The following is a 20,668-nucleotide window of genomic DNA, read 5'->3' as shown; positions in this document are numbered from 1 at the left end:
AAAGAGGCAGTCGTGCTCGCAGCGGAGCCCGACACCAAGCGAGGCAGAGATCAGCCCGAGTCATCCAAGAATGGCCGGCCCTTCTGCGCCTTCCACAACCTGAACACCCCACAACACCAAATACTGTCAAGAGCTCAAAGCTATTCGAGAAGGACGCTTCGGCCGACGCCCCGAGCGGAGCGATCGGGGCTACGACCGCAGAGGAGGATGCGGAGGCGGACGCTAGGACGACCGTGACCCGTGCCAGGAGTGGCGCGATCGGCCTCGCGAGGACCGATGGCAGGATCAACCTCGCGCGGGCGCCTGGAGGGACCCGCCTCGCGAGGATCATCCCCAGGGCAATGCCGGTCTTCCCCCGTTGCCGCCGCCAAGGAGGAACGACGACCATCACCAGGACGATGGGGCTGGGGGCTTCCAGGAGCTGCGCGCAGTCGCTTGCATCCTAGGCGGCACTCAGGCCCCAGCCTCTCAGCGCATCTTCAAACAGTTCGCTCGTGAAGTAAACACGGCGCTCCCCAAGCTCGAGGCCACGCGCCCGCTCCGGTGGTCCCAATGCGCCATCGCCTTCAGCTCGGCCGACTAGCTCAAGTGTGCAGCCGCCGCTGGCACACTCCCTATGCTGTGCTCCCTAGTGATCAACAATGTGCAATTCATCAAGACTCTCATCGACGACGGCGCAGGGCTCAATGTCCTCTCCGCCGACACATTCGACAACCTCCAAGTGCCCTATGAGCAGCTCCAGCCAACCAAGCCTTTCTCAGGAGTGACTAACGATTCCACCACACCAATAGGGCAGGTCCGCCCTCCTGTCACCTTCGGGGAGCGCAAGAATTACCGCACCGAGCTCATCGACTTCGACATCGCACACATCCGCATGCCGTACAATGCCATCCTCGGGTACCCAGCCCTGGCCAAGTTCATGGCAGTCACTCACCATGGCTACAACGTCCTCAAGATGCCAGGAAGCGGGGGGATCATCACGGTCCCATGTGAAGAAAGGGATGCGGTGTGCTCCCTTGAGCGCGCCTTCCAAGCCGCGGCAATCGACAACCCTGACTGCGGAAGTGAGGGCCCTCCGGAGACCATCCCCGAGAAGAAACTACCGTGCCGTGCAGGACTCCAAGAAGATGGCGTCGCATCGGGAGCCACACCAGGATCGGTGCCTGCTCCAGGGGTGCCTCCCTCCACCACATAGGAAAGCGCACCCGACACCCTCCTCGGGCAAGGCTCAGGGGCTCTCTTCTGGAGGGCCTCCGACCTTGCCACTCTCACGAGGGAGGCGCTTGGGAACCACTTGGAAGCATGCTCCACGGCACGTGTTCCGTAGGAGAGCATGAGGCGAGGAATGCCCACCACCCAGGAGTTCATCACCAAGACCACCCAAGAGCTACAAGACGCAAGAGCCATGCGTGGCGACAGCCACTCATAGAGTGTGGCTCACCACCCAGGCGAGGGTGCTGAGCTGCGCGCCTGCATCGACATCCCAGGGCTCAATAGGGCAGCATCTCAGGAACGCTTTTGGCCATCACGCGCGGGCCGCTGTGAGGGCCCACCGCACAGCTACGTTTGCATGCCCTTCGGCTTGCCGAGCGCTGCGTCAGCCTATCAGCGCAACCTGCGGCATGTCCAGGCAGCTCAGGAGGCCAGGTTCCACGCCGTTCGGGAGGAGATGGCGACAGCCTTTAGGGAACCTCCTGAGCTCCCAGAGCCTCCTGAGGCTCAGGGTCCCGGTGGCTCATGAGGAGTCATTCCTTCGACGCGTGGCTTTAGCTGCAGCAGCTCTACTTCATCTGCAGACCCAGGTGACATCTTCCAAGTCCATCTAAGCTGGGAGCGCCCCTCGGGCTGCACTATTCCCAGGCCTCGTGGGTCCGTCCCTGCGGCATGTATCCCTTTTACTTATGTCTTTAGCTTACCTTGCTGGGGGCGCCCCTCGGGCTGCATCATCCCCACGCCGCTCAGGCCAGACCCAGTGGCATGTATCTTCCTGCATTTATCCTAGTCGATCTGCTCTTCATGCTTAACCTGCCAACTTCTATCACCTGCCGAACTGCTATCACCTGCTCGATCATCACCCCCCCTCGGGGCCCCTACACAGGCACGGCGCTGGTGTATGGGTCCGTCCTTGCCACGACCGACAAATCTGAGTGGTCGAGCTCTGGCTCGCGGCACGCACCGTGCACGTCACCTCATCAGTCCCTCAGTGCCTTCACTTCATCCGGACCAACCAACAGCAGGCAGGCGACAGTAACGACCAACCATATTTTTCCTTGTGCCTGTTCACAGGAACCCCGCGGGAAGGATAGCAGGTGGCACCGCGAGTCTCCTTTCCTCTCGCGCGACTCGCTTGCATGTTAAAAGGGGGGCTCCTGAGCATCACGACTCAGGAGCTCTTACTAGCTCTCCAGCCCTCACCCCTGGTCTTGACCACGACATCGCGACCTGGCATACCAGCGGTGGCTGAGCTTGCTCGAGGGCCGGGACCTGAGGACGTAGAGCATTAAGGGGAGCTCGGGAGAAGGAAAACTCGCACGGCCGGCCGAGCTATGTCGCGTAAGTTGGCGCGCAGCCCTAGCGCAACATCGGGAATCACCGCGAAGTCATCAAGATAAGTTTTACCCTTAGATCAGCAAAACATTTGGGCCCCATAGTCGCTCACCCCATGCCGCAACCCCATTGCGGCCAAGTCATCTCCCTTTCTTTCCTTGCAATGTCCGCTTGGGCGCTAAGGGGGACCTCCCGAGCATCGCGCCTCAGGGGCTCTTACTGGACCTCGGGCCGTGCACCTCCTGGCCTTGACCACGGCATTGCGACCTGGCATACTAGCGACGACTGTAGCCGCCTTGGGACCGGGACCCGTCAGTGTAGAGCAACAAGCTATCACGAAGAAATAAAGGGGAGGCCGAGCCTTAACGGGACGTGCGTTCATCAAATTTTCACAACAAGGAAAATAGGTACAAAGGCATTGCGGATCCTTACATGCCCCACGGGGTGATTCATGATTCTTCGCAGGAAACAAAAGCTGATGCTAAGGGGGGATCCTATCTACATCCTCCCGTGGCGGACGCCATCATCAACAGTGGGCCACGGGAGGCCGGCGCCAACCCTATCCAGATCAGCGGCGGCGGCCGGAAGTCACAGCCTTGCCCCGGGCACGGCGAGAGCTTGGGGGGACTTAGCTGTCCTCACTCATCTCCGGAGTCTCCTGGAGCTCAGGAGAACTGCTGGATTCCCAAGGGCTGCTGCTGCTGGGGTAGTCGCGGGCAGAACATGCGTTAGCCTCGCGCTCCTCTCTAGAGCAGCACTCCAGGCGGCGGCCCTCGGCATTAAAGACCTTGAAGAGAAGCGTGGAGGCACCGTCGTACTCGAAGTGAATCGCGAGGGCACCCCTCGCGCGACAGATCCGCGCAATCTCACCCCAGCCGCGAGTCATGAAGATTTTGCCAATGGGAACCCCTTCAATCTTCGCTCTGATCGCCGGAGCGCCACAATCAGCATACTGCAGCCATAGCTCGAGAGGACCCCTCAGCGGCATCACGTCGGAGAAGAACCGTGTGAAGCGGATCCAGGAGTTCGGAGGCGTCGGCGTCCACAGCACCAACTCGCGCGAGGAGTCCACCGCGTGGACGGCCGCATCGCCGAGGCGTGGCGGCCCTAGGTGCGGTGAGGGTGACGCTGCTCGCCACTTCGTCCTCCTGAGCCTACGGCTGGGCCGTACAAAGGTAGCGGGTACCCCGGCGGAGGACGCTAGCACAAGGGCCTCGCCACCACGCCGCCTCGTCACAGCAATGGATCGATCTCTTCTTTGGCGGGAGTGGATCCAGGGCATCCGGGGGGGCTTTCCCCTTCTCCTCGGCAGAGAATCTTCTGATGGGCGCCATTGGAGAAAGAAGTGGAGCAAGAAGGAGGAAGCAAGCAAGGAAGCAATGGGCAACGGGTGCTTCGCACCCTCCCCATTTATAGCAAGAGAAGGCCAACCGGCGTCTCCCACGATAACAGCTAATGATGGTTTCCCTTGCATGTCGCAGGGACTTGTCAAGTCGTGGAGTCGCCGAAGCAGCCTGGGGAAGCGGAGACGCCCACTTCCAATCAACCGCCACGTGTCAACCGAGGCCGCAGGCTTTGGGGCCCCGCGGCGCTTCGAGCTTGACCCTTGGCTTCGCCGCGAAGCCAAGCCCACGCGCACCTTGGGCTCGGGGGCTACTGTCAGCGTTCTGGGAACGGGGGTCCCTAGACTTGCCTGCCTGCAGCCCACGACGTGGCTGAGCCAGCAGGCCGTACAACCCATCTTCACCAACAAAGCACTCAAGACCCTTGCGAGGGGCCAAGCCTCGCGAGGGGGACGACGCAAGACCTCCTCCGGAGTGGCCTAGCTGGGAAGGCTCACGAGGAGCGGAGATATCAAGGCGGGGCGAACCTCACGAGGCTTTCGTGACGTGAGCCGTGACGATCGACACCAGGCGGGCACCAGCGCGCACAACGTCCTTGTTTCCTCTTTGGTGCAAAGGGGGCAAGCACAGCCGCGGAGTACCGAGGCATCAGGCAAAGGTTGCCATTTCGGTGCAACAAGACCAAGAAAAAGGACTGCAAGACGAAGGTCATCGTGGAGCCCGGAGCAGTGTCACCACCAGAACTTTGTGCAGGCGAAGACTACTTTTGTCAGGATAGCTTGTACTAGCTGTCCTCCTTCAAATTAGCCTGCCATTGTTGGCTCCCTTCCCGCTCGATATTTGGGAAGAGGACCAGGGCCTCTATAAATAGGATTCGCCAACACAGTGGAGAGAGGGGGAGACACACAAGCTCACCGAGCCCAAGAACGCCTCAACCTCAGGAGACCGTTCTTCCCTTGTATTGTTCATCATCAGCCTAGGAGGCAATCCACCACCACCACACTGGAGTAGGGTGTTACACCGCAACGGTGGCCTGAACTAGTATAAAATCTGTGTCCATCTGTGTTGTGAGTTCGTCAAGTTCGTCCGCGAGATCCTAGCAAGCTAGAGCGTAGATTGGTTGGAGGGATAGACTTCGCGCGCACCCCAGTGTTCGAACCATAAGGGTTTGCCGGGACCCCAACCCCAACAACAACTCCTTCAAGGACCATATAATTGGATCAAGATTGTTTAGATTCCATCCCGAACACCCCCCGTACTACCTACATGGGGGCAGAAGCCGAAGACTGGTTAACCCTCATTTCATAGAAAATGGATGCACAGGAAGTAAAAATTTAAAAACATAACAAGCATTGTATTGCATAAACACTTCGTCTTATCATACAAGGCAGAGGGAGCTCGATTACATTCATTCAAAGATAGTGTCTTGCGCACACTGCGTGGCTACAATACGAGACCCCTCTAGGACATCCAAAAAATAGCGCTCGGGTCTATGGTGCTCCTTGCCCTTCGGCGGCCCCTTGGTCAGCTCGACGACGTCCATCTTCGCCCACCACATCTTGCAGCAGGCAAAGCCCTTCCGGGCACCTTTAATACAGACCGACCGCTTTATGACCTCAATCCGCGGGCAGGCACTAACAAGCCGCTTCACAAGCCCGAAGTAGCTGCTGGGCACCGGCGCGAGAGGCCATAGTTGGACTATCAGGTCCCTCATGGCCAGTTTGGCCGCCTTGTGCAGCTCGGCCAGCTGCTTTAGCTGGTCGCTGAAGGATACCGGATGTTCTGGTCCAAGATATTGAGACCAGAACAGCTTCTCCGTCGAACTCCCTTCCTCGGCTCGATAGAATTCAGCAGCATCGGATACGCTCCGCGGCAAATCAGTAAACGCCCCTACAGAGCACCAAATTCAGTCGCCTGGATTTCCTGAAAGGCGCTCTGGGCCTCGGCTCAAGCCTCTTGTGCACTCTAGCGGGCCTTCGCAAGTTTAGACGCCTGCATCTTAGAATCACGCTCCAAGGACTCGTACTTCTTGCCGGCATGCTGACGCTCTTGCTGAACCTCGCTGGCCCGGGCCTCGTGCCTTTTGTGTGCAACGCGTTCCTTGGCCGCTTTGTCCTCGGCCTCGGCTAATGCCTTCTTGAGGGCCGCCACCACGGTTGTGGCCCCTAATATAGTCCATGGCACTTTAGTCAGCACGAAGTATTCATCCTTCTTAGCATATACGCACAGAGTACTGCATACCTTGGCTGTCCTCCAGCCGCTTTTTCACAAGGCTGAGCTCTTCTTTGGCTCGCTCCAGGCTCCGCTTCAGTTCGGAGACCTCTGTAGTACGAGCGGCAGCAGCCAGCAGCGACGCCTGCTTATTCACATAGACATCATATGTCAGACTTGTGCGAAAATTGTTTTGATCCTCTGTTTGGCTTTTCTTTCTGAACACCAAACAGAGCATCAGGGGATACTGTCTATGATGTGATATTCTTTCTACAATTATTATTACCTCAAAACCTCTTAAAAGGCAAGTGCAGGTTTTGGTTAGTCTGCTTTTGGCAGACTGAACTTTTTTGATCACCGTACCCATAAGGACGCTGTCAGGAGCCCGATTCGAAGTCACATCGATCTAGCCGGTAACACCTCATATCACTTTGCGGCCTCACGCATGGTATCCCCACGGGTGTCGCCTTACCATGGCCCGGGACCGTTTGCGCCTTTTGGCTCACATATATGATAGTGTCGCTAGCATCCATATGACAGAGAACCTGGGCCAACATGGCTAGTCGTGAACCCAAAGCGGCACTAACCTATGGGGACAAGCATACATGAATCACATCGAGCATGTCGGTCAACAGCGTGTGAATCCAGGCTGTAGCACTGGGCTAACAGGACTCCGGGGAACCCGGGCTATAGCAGGCTAGGCAGGACTCCGGATGTCACCGCGTGACATTTCCCTTAAGGCACATACATAGGAACGAAGTGAAACACATGCCGGCCAGTCAAGTGTCCTGAGCAGTAGTGCTGGGCTAGCAGGACTCCGGTGAATCGGGCTGTAGCGTACTACTATGGCTCCAGGAGGCACTAGACTACATTTCCCCATAAGAGAGGCTGCCAAGGATAAACAACTAGATTGTCGGATCCCACACATACCAAGCATTTTAATCATACACACAATATGCTCGATATGTGTAAATACAACATGGCATCACAACAAAACTCTACAACTCAAGTACTTTATTTAAAGGCTCCGGGGAGTCATACATAACATGTTCATACAGGTAGGGGTCACATGACCCGACACTCAAGTCATACAAGCATACAAGCACATGCGGAAGCAAATAAGTCTGAGTACAGACACTAGAAAGAAAGAAGGCTTGTCGAAGCCTGTCTATCTACGTAGGTCCCTCCATGGCCAGAATCACCACCTGGGTGGCAAGTTACTCATCGACGTCCGGTCTACGTAAAACCCATCGGAGGGGGCGATGTTGTCGTCTGAAAACAGTAATTAAAGCAACATGAGTACAAAGGTACTCAGCAAGTCTTACAACAGATCCTACTATACGTGCTCATTCTCAAGAAGGTGGTGGAGTTATTGCAGCAAGCCAGCTTTGACTCTTGGCTAGGCTATCCTACGAGACACCACTGCAAAATAGTTTTCGCACACGAGTCCACTAATCACCAACACAATACTCCACCGAGGATCCTCCCTCGTCATCCTACGAGAGGGCCATCCTCGGTACTCACACTTATCTTGAGTCTTTTAGTAGTAACCATTAACTTGTCTATGAACTGTATAGGCAACCAAGTAATCCTTTACTGCAGACGCGGCTATTCGAATAGATGATGTTTACCCTGCAGGGGTGTAGTTCTTCATACACGCTCTCACCACTTACCGTCGTTTACATGACATGTACTCGACAACCTTCAAGCAGAAGCCCAACGAGGGTGTCGGCCACGGCCTACCTAAACACTCAAGTCTCTAGTCCAGGTTCATCGCCTATCCAGGTTCCATCCATAGGGAGTCCGGCTGAGGTTTCCACATACGGCCCCGAATGATGTTTACAGGGTCCCGAGACGCCAAACGGGCGCCCGGCATACCCGACCATGGTGTATCTACCGCATCATAGCCCACCCCTAGGGTCAGCGCTACGCACGGCCGCCAACACATAACCTATAAACACCAGAAACTAGTTGCAACTCCTGGACAGAGTACTAGGGTGGTTAAGAAGCCGAGAGGGTCAATTAAGGATCCCAATGCATGGTAGTAACTGATTCTTAAATCACACATACAGATCTCAGTTCTTAGGGACAGCCTCAATGAAACAATCCACCATGTACTCCTACATGGCCTCTCATCGATACCTTTACCAAATCATGTTCAACACATTCCTCATATTACCGACGTAATCATTTCACTCTAGCCCATTGTAACGCCCCGAGACCGATGTGCCAGGTGTCGTCCAGTTATTCGTTGTTGTTGCCTTGTCATTGCTTGCGTGTCATGCATTGCATATCATGTCATCATGTGCATTTCATTTGCATACATGTTCGTCTCATGCATCCGAGCATTTTCCCCGTTGTCTGTTTTGCATTCCGGCGTCCCGTTCTCCTCCGTTGGTCGTTTCCACCTTTCTTTCGTGTGTGGGGATTAAACATTTCCGGATTGGACCGAGACTTGCCAAGCGGCCTTGGTTTACTACCGGTAGACCGCCTGTCTAGTTTCGTACCATTTGGACTTCGTTTGATGCTCCAACGGTTAACCGAGGAACCGAAAAGGCCTCGTGTGTGTTGCAGCCCAACACCCCTCCAAAGTGGCCCAAAACCCACCTAAACCTCCTCCATCGTCTGGGTCGTTCGATCACGATCACGTGGCCGAAAACCGCACCTCATTTGGACTCTCCTAGCTCCCTCTACCTATATAAACACCTCCCCCTCCGAAATTCGCGGTGCAAACCCTAGATTCCTCCCTCTTCTCGCGCGCCGGACAAAACCTCGCCGGCGGACGTGTCCGTTTCAGCCTCCGCCGCCGCCCGCGCCCAATCAGAGCGCGCCACTTGGCGCCCCACCGTCCGCGCCTCCCACCGGCCCACTCGGCCCAAGGCCGGCCCCCTCCTCCGTGCGTTCGGGCCGCGCGCCGCCCGCAGCGCCCGATGCCGCCCGCCTCTTCCTCCGCACTGGCTCGCCGCCGACTAGCGTGCCTCACCGCCGCCACCATCTCCGCCGGCGACCTGCCCGCCGCCTCGGTCGCCGGACCACCCCGCGCCGCCGCCTCGCCACGGTGTCTTCCCCCGCCACCTCGTCGCCAGCGTAGCGCCGCCCGACGCCACCGGCACGCCACTCGCCGTGCCTCTCCACCGGAGCCGTCGCCGGCCATCGCCGGAACCGGCCATCGCCGGAGTTCGCGCCACCTCGCCGGAGTCCGATCCGGCCAGATCTGGACCGGGGTGGACCAGATCCACCCACCCCTCCATCCAAACGCCATCCGCTCCGTCCCGGATCCCTCCGTCCCGCGTTGACTTTCGCGGAGGTGAAATTTCACAAAGTCCCCGAAATTTCCAGATTCATATGCCCATGTTCATCATTTCGTCACTTTGCATCCGTGGCTCCGATTCATGCATATAGCATACTAAAATGTTCGTCTCAGAGAGCACATCATTTCATCTCATTGCATCATTTTCATTTGAGTTCATCTTGATGCCCGAAATGCTGTTGGAAGAGAGCTATTTGAGTTAATTGTCAGATCTGCTGCACCAAATAGCTATTTGTCATTTTTGCCATGATTATTGTGTGCATGATATGCTCATGAGATCTACATGTGTTTTGTTATATTCCATGCCTTCTTTCCAGAGGTGCTATCCATGTATTTTTGTGATGTGTGTGGTGACTAGCACAAGCTTGCAAAGTGGTGCATTCGTTAATGCTGATTTCAGGGACTTAGCATTTCCACTAAGTCCTTGATCTGTTTATCTCAATATGCCATATGTTCATGTTGTTTCCTAGTGATCAGTGCCTCTTTTGAGGATGATCAGTAAGGATGTTTTGTTAATCTTGTAGTGCTCTATCCATCCATGTCTTTGTTTGCAATTATGGAGCACCCTAGCTTGAGTCAATCGAGCTTTACTTTTTCTATTTCGTGAATCTGGGCAGATTGTCTACTTGTTAGCGATTTTGCCGAGGATGTTGTAGTTGATCCGTGCATGCTATGTTGTTGTTCTTGCCATGTCTAGCTTGTATAATGTGTATTCTTGATGGGTGTATGCTTATATTGTCATGCCTTGCTCTGTAGTGAGTGCATCGAGCTCGTAAACATGCCTACTTGATATCTGTTTCAGCATGCTCCAGTTTTCACTAAGTCTGGGAACTGATTATGTTTTTGCCATGTTCACATGCTTGCAATTGTATTTTGTGACCCCTTTTGGCTCAAGGTCACTAAGGGACTTTTGTTAAGCTCTTTGATTAGCTCCATGCCATGCTTTACTTTGCCATGTTCAGGCCCTGTAGCATATAGTTTTCATGCTCCAAAGTGTGCTACCTGATCTGAAATTCTAGGCTTGTGTTAATTTCACCAAGTCTGAAATCTGTTTACCAATTGCACTTTTGCCATGCTTGTTTGAACCTGTTAATGGATGAATTGGCCCTAGCTCAGTGTTCATCTTTTGTTAAGCATCGTGAATGGATCCCTGCCATGTATTTTGTTGCCATGTTTGTGTGCTGTAGCATGTTCATCTTCATGCATTTAGATGGTTACTTGCTGTATATCGCAGACCGGTGCCATATTTGAATTGCTTGCCATTTCCAAACAATAACTCCGATTCCGGTGATCTTTATATCGTTTTCAAGCGATTTCATCTCATCTTTCCAGTGGCACACTTGGATTTCCAAGTTGAGGCCAGGTGCTTTCATTCCTTTGCAAATCATGCATATGCATCGCATACCGCATCCCGCATATCATACCATGTTCATGTGTTGGTTGTTTACTATGTTGTGTGCTTCTTTCCGGTGTTTGATTCTTCGGGTTGGTTCCGGTTACGTCGCGTTTGTGAGGACCCGTTCGTCTACGTCCGTTTGTCTTCTTCATGGACTCGTTCTTCTTCCTTGCGGGATTTCAGGCAAGATGACCATACCCTCGAAATCACTTCTATCTTTGCTTGCTAGTTTCTCGCTCTTTTGCTATGCCTATGCTGCGATACCTACCACTTGCTTATCATGCCTCCCATATTGTTGAACCAAGCCTCTAACCCACCTTGTCCTAGCAAACCGTTGTTTGGCTATGTTACCTCTTTGCTCAGCCCCTCTTATAGCGTTGTTAGTTGTAGGTGAAGATTAAAGTTTGTTCCTTGTTGGAACATGGAGATGTTGTTCCTTGTTGGAAAATGTTTACATGTTTACCTGGTGTTTTGTTCCACTCTTGCCGCCCTAGTTTCCGTCATATCAGTGTTATGTTCCCGGATTTTGCGTTCCTTACGTGGTTGGGCTATTATGCGAACCCCTTGACAGTTCGCCTTGAGTAAAACTCCTCCAGCAATGCCCAACATTGGTTTTACCATTTGCCACCTAGCCTTTTCCTTTCCCTTGGGAGTCGCGCTCCTGAGGGTCATCATTATTTTACCCCCCCCCCGGGCCAGTGCTCCTCTGAGTGTTGGTCCAACTTGTCAGCCGCCGGTGGCCACCAGGGGCAACTCTGGGCTGGCCTACCGGAAGTTTAGACAATCCGGTGTGCCCTAAGAAAGAGATATGTGCAGCTCCTATCGGGTTTTGTCGGCACATTCGAGCGGTGTTGCTGGTTTAGTTTTACCTTGTCGAAATGTCCTGTAACTGGGATTCCGAGTCTGATCGGGTCTTCCCGCTCGAAGGAATATCCTTCGTTGACCGTGAGAGCTTGTGATGGGCTAAGTTGGGACACCCCTGCAGGGATTTGAACTTTCGAAAGCCGTGCCCGCGGTTATGGGCAGATGGGAATTTGTTAACGTCCGGTTGTAGAAAACCTGAAGTTGACCTTAATTAAAATACATCAACCGCGTGTGTTACCGTGATGGTCTCTTTCCGGCAGAGTCCGGGAAGTGAACACGGTGTTGGAGTTATGCTTGACGTAGGTTGTTCTAGGATCACTTCTTGATCATAGTTTCTCGATCGCGCTTTGCCTTCTCTTCTCACTCTCATTTGCGTATGTTAGCCACCATATATGCTAGTCGCTTGCTGCAGCTCCACCTCATACCTTTACCTTACCCATAAGCTTAAATAGTCTTGATTGCGAGGTTGTGAGATTGCTGAGTCCCCGTGGCTCACAGATACTTCCAAAACCAGTTTGCAGGTGCCGATGAGTCCGTGCAGGTGACGCAACCAAGCTCAAGGAGGAGCTCGATGAAGATCTTGCCCTTTGTGTTGTTTCGTTCTAGTTGTTCAGTAGTGGAGCCCAGTTGGGGTCGATTGGGGATCTGTGTAGCATTTGGGGTAGTCTTCTTTTATTTTGGTTCCGTAGTCGGACCTTGATTGTATCTGGATGATGTAATGCTTTATTTATGCATTGTGTGAAGTGGCAATTGTAAGCCAACTATGTATCTCTTTTCCCTTATTGTATTACATGGGTTGTGTGAAGATTACCTCACTTGTGACATTGCTTTCAATGCGGTTATGCCTCTATGTCGTGCTTCGACACGTGGGAGATATAGCCGCATTGAGGGCGTTACAAGTTGGTATCAGAGCCTTCCCCGACCTTAGGAGCCCCCACTGCTTGATTGTGTTTAGCAGCCGTTGTTGAGTCTAGAAAAATGTTTTTGAGTCATTTAGGAATTATATACCGGAGAGTTTAGGAATTCTTTTTACTCCTCAGTCCCTTCATCGCTCTGGTAAGGCATCCTGACGTAGAGTTTTGACTCTTCTCTTCTCAAATTTCACTAAATTTTTTTTAGGATCACGCGGGTATCTTGGAATCGTTCCGATGGTTTTGGGACGAGAACATTGTTCTTGGTGCCTCCTGACATTTAGGGGTTGTGGCAGTGTCCCGGGGAGTTGAGCTCCGAGGTGTTGTTGTCACAATTTTATCGTTGAGATTCTGGAATACTTGAGTTTAGTACGCCGACATCGAAAATCTCTTTTATGCTGTTCGTTGGTGAGATAACCTCGACGCCACTCAGTACTGGGCGAGAGTTCGGGAGTATTGCCATAACTTGTATAACGGATGTTTTTCGAAGGTTGAGGTAGATGATTTCCGAAGGTTTCTTGGTTATGTGTTGAAGGATGGATACAACTGGATGTAGGATTTGCTAGTTTTGGGTGAGATATTATGCTTCCCGTGTATCCCCAACACCTGATTGCATAACTGGAAAGTTTCGGGAGTTTATAGGTGGGAAATCAAGTAGCTCTTAGGATATCTTTCCGACAGATGTATGATATTGGGGTTCGACGTCTAGTGGTCCGCCTATTCACGGTCGGTTTTATAGTGGTCTCGTTGTGTCTTAAAGAGTCCTTGGCTATGCCGACTCGGGGACGCTTCGTATGTCATGTGCACTGCCTTGTACATGATGGTGCTGTACGATCGAGCCCGTGTAGGCCCCACCACGAAAACTTCGGACGAAATCTCTATCATATGTTTGTTCCGGCTTATTCTGCAAGCCAATACTTTGTTTTGTTTTGAGTTGTGGTATTTGAGTTGCTTCGAAGTCAAGTGTTGATTCCATACCTTCCCCAAATGGTGTTCTCATACTCCGATGTGGATACCAATCCTTCTTGATCATCAAGATTGTTTTCGTCAATCCTTTTTAACCGGCTTTCTTCTCTTCAAGTGGATCCGATCATTGCAACATCCGCAAGTTTCAATCTCAGCTTTCTCTACGGTGTTCGTTTCATCCATCCCAAGCTGCATTTGTTTTCCCGCCCACCCACCCTTTTTCGTGAAGGACTCAGAATTTTTAATCAAGTATCCTTTTATTCATATGAAGTCTCTCCATCCTTTTTTTCTGTCAATATTCTTATCCGGTGATTCTCATGAAGATTTTAACGGAGTTTCTAGTTCACCATTATTCATTCTTTTTATTCTCCGGTGGAACCAAGTCAAGCTTTGTGGATCATATCCTTTTTCATCATTTCAAATACCTTTTCTTGCCGGTGCACCTCTTTATCATTCACCTCTCGCTATTCATTTGTTCCGGAGTGCTCAAGATATCTCAGAAGACTCACGGTTACATTCTCGATCCATTCAAGCTCTATCGAGATTGTAATATCTTTCAAGCCATTTAATTCAACCGATGCAATCTCTCTTTTCAAGAAATCGTTCTGTGGTGTTTCTTTTGAGTGGGCCCTAACCCACAGGTCTTTTCCCAGGATCTTACCTGACTCTTCTTATTTTCCCGGAGCTATCCTAAATTCATGTCAAAGTTTGACGTAATTATGAATTATCATCAGTCTCATGTTTTCTCCAAGATCTATCGAATTCTTTTCATCGTTGGCTCAACCTTTCCATTCATCATTCCGGAGTGTCTAAATAATTCATTATGGTGTTTCTCATTGTCATTCTCGGATTTTGAAGACCGAAGAAGAGTTTCTCTTTAATCTTGCTCCATTGTCTTCAAGATTCGTGATTCTAGCTTGTTGCCATCCTCTCGTAATTGTTTTGATCGTGAGAATTCTTTTCACCTATCCGGAGTAATTCAAGAGTCTTCTCAGTTTGTTATCCGGAGTCCATCAATTCAGGCCTATTCATTCTCAGCTGTCAGTTATCATTCTCCTATATTGCCGGTGCATCAATCAAATATCCTCTAATCAGTTCTTGATCTCTTCGTTCTGATGTATCTAAATCCCCTCAAGCTTCTTCGTTCATTTGCTAATTCTTTTCGGTGTTTCTTTATCTTCTCTTCGTTCATTTTCAATTCTTACGGTGGTTTGTTCAAGATTCCTCTTCTTACATTATCATACTTCCGTTCCTTCAAATCCTACCGGTGGATCATCGAAGGCCTCTTCAAGTTTGCGCATTATCTATCTTAATCCTTTCTACGAGAATAAGTAGTATGTCAAATCTGTCGATTGTCATCAATTTAATTGATGAAGGACGAGCATAATGTAATTCTTATTCTTGTTTCATCCGAATGAGTAATTTCTTTTTTCCGGAGTGGTTCATCATATCATATTCTCAGTTTGAGATGCCTTATCTTTTCTTTCCCGGAGTTCCAAGATCTAATTATCACGGAGGTCCATCAAAAATCTTTACAAGGATTCACCTTGTGTTTTCAACTTCTTTTTCCTTCCATTTGATCATCCTTTTGTTACCGGAGTTCTTCAGGGAGGCTCGACATGGTGGTTCACCAAGGATTTAATTCCTTCTCGAAGTGTTCATCGAGATTCTTTTCAGAGGAGCTCATGTATTCTTTATCTTGCATTTTAAAGTGCTATTCTTTCAACCGTAGCATTCGAGGTGGTATCACGTCATTTTTGATAATTTGAGTTCATGTTTCATGATTCACATGTTGTTAAGAATGAGGTATTTTAAATCCATCAATCTCTTCTTTGGACTTATCTTGGGTTTATTTTTCACCTAAAACTTTCCCTAAGGTTTTGTGGCTATTAATGGTGATAATATATGATCCAAGTTCTTCATCTATCCTCCCAGTGAGATACTTTCTCGTCTCCTTGTTCATTCCAATCCAATTCTTTTTCCGTGAGTGGCAGGCTGTCACCTCATAATTTGAGATGTATTCCATAAGACCATATCAAGTGTATTCTTTTCGTTATTGGTGTTCCAACAACTCCGTTCGACCCTTCTCCTAAAGATGCCTTTTTCAAGCTCTTTTGTGGCATAAGTTGACATTTTTCTTCTCCATTATCCTATTTCAATTATCTATCTTCTATTCTTTTGTTCCGGAGCCATTGCGATGTTACTCTTTTCTCTCATCATCTGGGATCGTTCTCTTTTCGTGGTTATCCATCTAACCAGAGTGTTGTGTCATCTCTTCTAGTTCTTTTCACCTTAGCAAGTCTTTCATCTCTTTTCAAACGAAGTGTTGTCCGAATTTGTAATCCTTGTTTCCTCTTCCCTACCGGAGTGCTTTCAAATTCATTCATCTCCGGTGTATTCTTTTCTCGATATGGATTAACCTTTTCAAGGTTCTTTGGTTTCACTCATTTGTCAAAGGAGCAACTTAGTTTTACCTCTTCTCTTTCTCTTCTGTTTTCCCTCCGGTGCCATTCTAGATCTCGGGACGAGATCCTCTCGTAGTGGTGGAGTGTTGTAACGCCCCGAGACCGATGTGCCAGGTGTCGTCCAGTTATTCGTTGTTGTTGCCTTGTCATTGCTTGCGTGTCATGCATTGCATATCATGTCATCATGTGCATTTCATTTGCATACATGTTCGTCTCATGCATCCGAGCATTTTCCCCGTTGTCCGTTTTGCATTCCGGCGTTCCGTTCTCCTCCGGTGGTCGTTTCCACCTTTCTTTCGTGTGTAGGGATTAAACATTTCTGGATTGGACCGAGACTTGCCAAGCGGCCTTGGTTTACTACCGGTAGACCGCCTGTCAAGTTTCGTACCATTTGGACTTCGTTTGATGCTCCAACGGTTAACCGAGGAACCGAAAAGGCCTCCTGTGTGTTGCAGCCCAACACCCCTCCAAAGTGGCCCAAAACCCACCTAAACCTCCTCCATCATCTCGGTCGTTCGATCACGATCGCGTGGCCGAAAACCGCACCTCATTTGGACTCTCCTAGCTCCCTCTACCTATATAAACACCTCCCCCTCCGAAATTCGTGGTGTAAACCCTAGATTCCTCCCTCTCCTCGCGCGGACAAAACCTCACCGGCGGACGTGTCTGTTTCAGCCTCCGCCGCCGCCCGCGCCCAATCAAAGCATGCCACTTGGCGCCCCGCCGTCCGCGCCTCCCACCGTCCCGCTCGGCCCAAGGCCGGCCCCCTCCTCCGCGCGTTCGGGCCGCGCGCCGCCCGCAGTGCCCCACACCGCCCGCCTCTTCCTCTGCGCCGGCTCGCCGCCGACTAGCGTGCCTCGCCGCCGCCGCCATCTCCGCCGGCGACCTGCCCGCGGCCTCGGTCGCCGGACCACCCCGCGCCGCCGCCTCGCCACGGTGTCTTCCCCTGCCACCTCGTCGCCAGCGTAGCGCCGCCCGACGCCACCGGCGCGCCACTCGCCGCGCCTCTCCACCGGAGCCGTCGCCGGCCATCGCCGGAGTTCGCGCCACCTCGCCGGAGTCCGATCCGGCCAGATCTGGACCGGGGTGGACTAGATCCACCCACCCCGCCATCCAAACGCCATCTGCTCCGTCCCGAATCCCTCTGTCCCGCGTTGACTTTCGCGGAGGTGAAATTTCACAGTCCCCGAAATTTCTAGATTCATATGCCCATGTTCATCATGTCGTAACTTTGCATCCGTGGCTCCGATTCATGCATATAGCATATTAAAATGTTCGTCTCAGAGAGCACATCATTTCATATCATTGCATCATTTTCATTTGAGTTCATCTTGATGCCTGAAATGCTGTTGGAAGAGAGCTATTTGAGTTAATTGTCAGATCTGCTGCACCAAATAGCTATTTGTCATTTTTGCCATGATTATTGTGTGCATGATATGCTCATGAGATCTACATGTGTTTTGTTATATTCCATGCCTTCTTTCCAGAGGTGCTATCCATGTATTTTTGTGATGTGTGTGGTGACTAGCACAAGCTTGCAAAGTGGTGCATTCGTTAATGCTGATTTCAGGGACTTAGCATTTCCACTAAGTCCTTGATCTGTTTATCTCAATATGCCATATGTTCATGTTGTTTCCTAGTGATCCGTGCCTCTTTTGAGGATGATCAGTAATGATGTTTTGTTAATCTTGTAGTGCTCTATCCATCCATGTCTTTGTTTGAAATTATGGAGCACCCTAGCTTGAGTCAATCGAGCTCTACTTTTTCTATTTTGTGAATTTGGGCAGATTGTCTACTTGTTAGCGATTTTGCCGAGGATGTTGTAGTTGATCCATGCATGCTATGTTGTTGTTCTTGCCATGTCTAGCTTGTATAATGTGTATTCTTGATGGGTGTATGCTTATATTGTCATGCCTTGCTCTGTAGTGAGTGCATCGAGCTCGTAAACATGCCTACTTGATATCTGTTTCAGCATGCTCCAGTTTTCACTAAGTCTGTAACCTGATTATGTTTTTGCCATGTTCACATGCTTGCAATTGTATTTTGTGATCCCTTTTGGCTCAAGGTCACTAAGGGACTTTTGTTAAGCTCTTTGATTAGCTCCATGCCATGCTTTACTTTGCCATGTTCAGGCCCTGTAGCATATAGTTTTCATGCTCCAAAGTGTGCTACCTGATCTGAAATTCTAGGCTTGTGTTAATTTCACCAAGTCTGAAATCTGTTTACCAATTGCACTTTTGCCATGCTTGTTTGAACCTGTTAATGGATGAATTTGCCCTAGCTTAGTGTTCATCTTTTGTTAAGCATCATGAATGGATCCATGCCATGTATTTTGTTGCCATGTTTGTGTGCTGTAGCATGTTCATCTTCATGCATTTAGATGGTTACTTGCTGTATATCGCAGACCGGTGCCATATTTGAATTGCTTGCCATTTCCAAACCGTAACTCCGATTCCGGTGATCTTTATATCGTTTTCAAGAGATTTCATCTCATCTTTCTAGTGGCACACTTGGATTTCCAAGTTGAGGCCAGTTTCTTTCATTCCTTTGCAAATCATGCATATGCATCGCATATCGCATCCCGCATATCATACCATGTTCATGTGTTGGTTGTTTACTATGTTGTGTGCTTCTTTCTGGTGTTTGCTTCTTCGGGTTGGTTCCGGTTACGTCGCGTTTGTGAGGACCCGTTCGTCTACGTCCGTTTGTCTTCTTCATGGACTCGTTCTTCTTCCTTGCGGGATTTCAGGCAAGATGACCATACCCTCGAAATCACTTCTATCTTTGCTTGCTAGTTGCTCGCTCTTTTGCTATGCCTATGCTGCGATAACTACCACTTGCTTATCATGCCTCCCATATTGTTGAACCAAGCCTCTAACCCACCTTTTCCTAGCAAACTGGCTACGTTACCGCTTTGCTCAGCCCCTCTTATAGCGTTGTTAGTTGCAGGTGAAGATTGAAGTTTGTTCCTTGTTGGAACATGGAGATGTTGTTCCTTGTTGGAACATGTTTTACTTGTTGGGATATCACAATATATCTTATTTAATTAATGCATCTATATACTTGGTAAAGGGTGGAAGGCTCGGCCTTATGCCTGGTGTTTTGTTCCACTCTTGCCGCCCTAGTTTCCATCATATCAGTGTTATGTTCCCAGATTTTGCGTTCCTTACGCGGTTGGGCTATTATGGGAACCCCTTGACAGTTCGCCTTGAGTAAAACTCCTCCAGCAATGCCTAACATTGGGTTTACCATTTTCCACCTAGCCTTTTCCTTTCCATTGGGAGTCGCGCTCCTGAGGGTCATCATTATTTACCCCCCCCCCCCCCCCCGGGGCCAGTGCTCCTCTGAGTGTTGGTCCAACTTGTCAGCCGCCGGTGGCCACCAGGGGCAACTCTGGGCTGGCCTACCAGAAGTTTAGACAATCCGGTGTGCCCTGAGAAAGAGATATGTGCAGCTCCTATCGGGATTTATCGGCACATTCGGGCGGTGTTGCTGGTTTAGTTTTACCTTGTCGAAATGTCTTGTAACTGGGATTCCGAGTCTGATCGGGTCTTCCCGCTAGAAGGAATATCGTTCGTTGACCGTGAGAGCTTGTGATGGGCTAAGTTGGGACACCCCTATAGGGATTTGAACTTTCGAAAGCCGTGCCCGCGGTTATGGGCAGATGGGAATTTGTTAACGTCCGGTTGTAGAAAATCTGAAGTTGAACTTAATTAAAATACATCAACCGCGTGTGTTACCGTGATGGTCTCTTTCCGGCGGAGTCCGGGAAGTGAACACGGTGTTGGAGTTATGCTTGACGTAGGTTATTCTAGGATCACTTCTTGATCATAGTTTCTCGATCGCGCTTTGCCTTCTCTTCTCACTCTCATTTGCATATGTTAGCCACCATATATGCTAGTCGCTTGCTACAGCTCCACGTCATACCTTTACCTTACCCATAAGCTTAAATAGTCTTGATCGCGAGGGTGTGAGATTGTTGAGTCCCTGTGGCTCATAGATACTTCCAAAACCAGTTTGGAGGTGCCGATGAGTCCGTGCAGGTGACGCAACCAAGCTCAAGGAGGAGATCGATGAAGATCTTGCCCTTTGTGTTGTTTCGTTCTAGTTGTTCAGTAGTGGAGCCCAGTTGGGGTCGATCGGGGATCTGTGTAGCATTTGGGGTAGTCTTCTTTTATTTTGGTTCCGTAGTCGGACCTTGATTGTATCTGGATGATGTAATGCTTTATTTTTGTATTGTGTGAAGTGGCGATTGTAAGCCAACTATGTATCTCTTTTCCCTTATTGTATTACATGGGTTGTGTGAAGATTACCTCACTTGCGACATTGCTTTCAATGTGGTTATGCCTCTAAGTCGTGCTTCGACACGTGGGAGATACAGCCGCATTGAGGGCGTTACACCCATCACCCAGATGAAACAGACCTGAGACAACTCTAAGCATAGCAGGCATAGCAAGGTAGGAAACACATACATGGCTCAATCAACTCCTACACATGCTAGTGGGTTTCATCTAGTTACTGTGGCAATGACAGGTCATGTAGAGGATAAGGGTTCAACTATCGCAGCACACAACAGTTTGAAACGTTGTTGTCTTAATGCAGTAAACGAGAGCAAGAGTGAGAACATGATATTGTATCGATATGATCAATGGGGC

The sequence above is a fragment of the Triticum urartu genome, chromosome 5A (genome assembly GCF_056163025.1).
Source record: "Triticum urartu cultivar PI428250 chromosome 5A, HENAU_Tu73, whole genome shotgun sequence".
Classification (NCBI taxonomy): domain Eukaryota; kingdom Viridiplantae; phylum Streptophyta; class Magnoliopsida; order Poales; family Poaceae; genus Triticum; species Triticum urartu.
Note: the sequence above shows the minus strand (reverse complement) of the source record.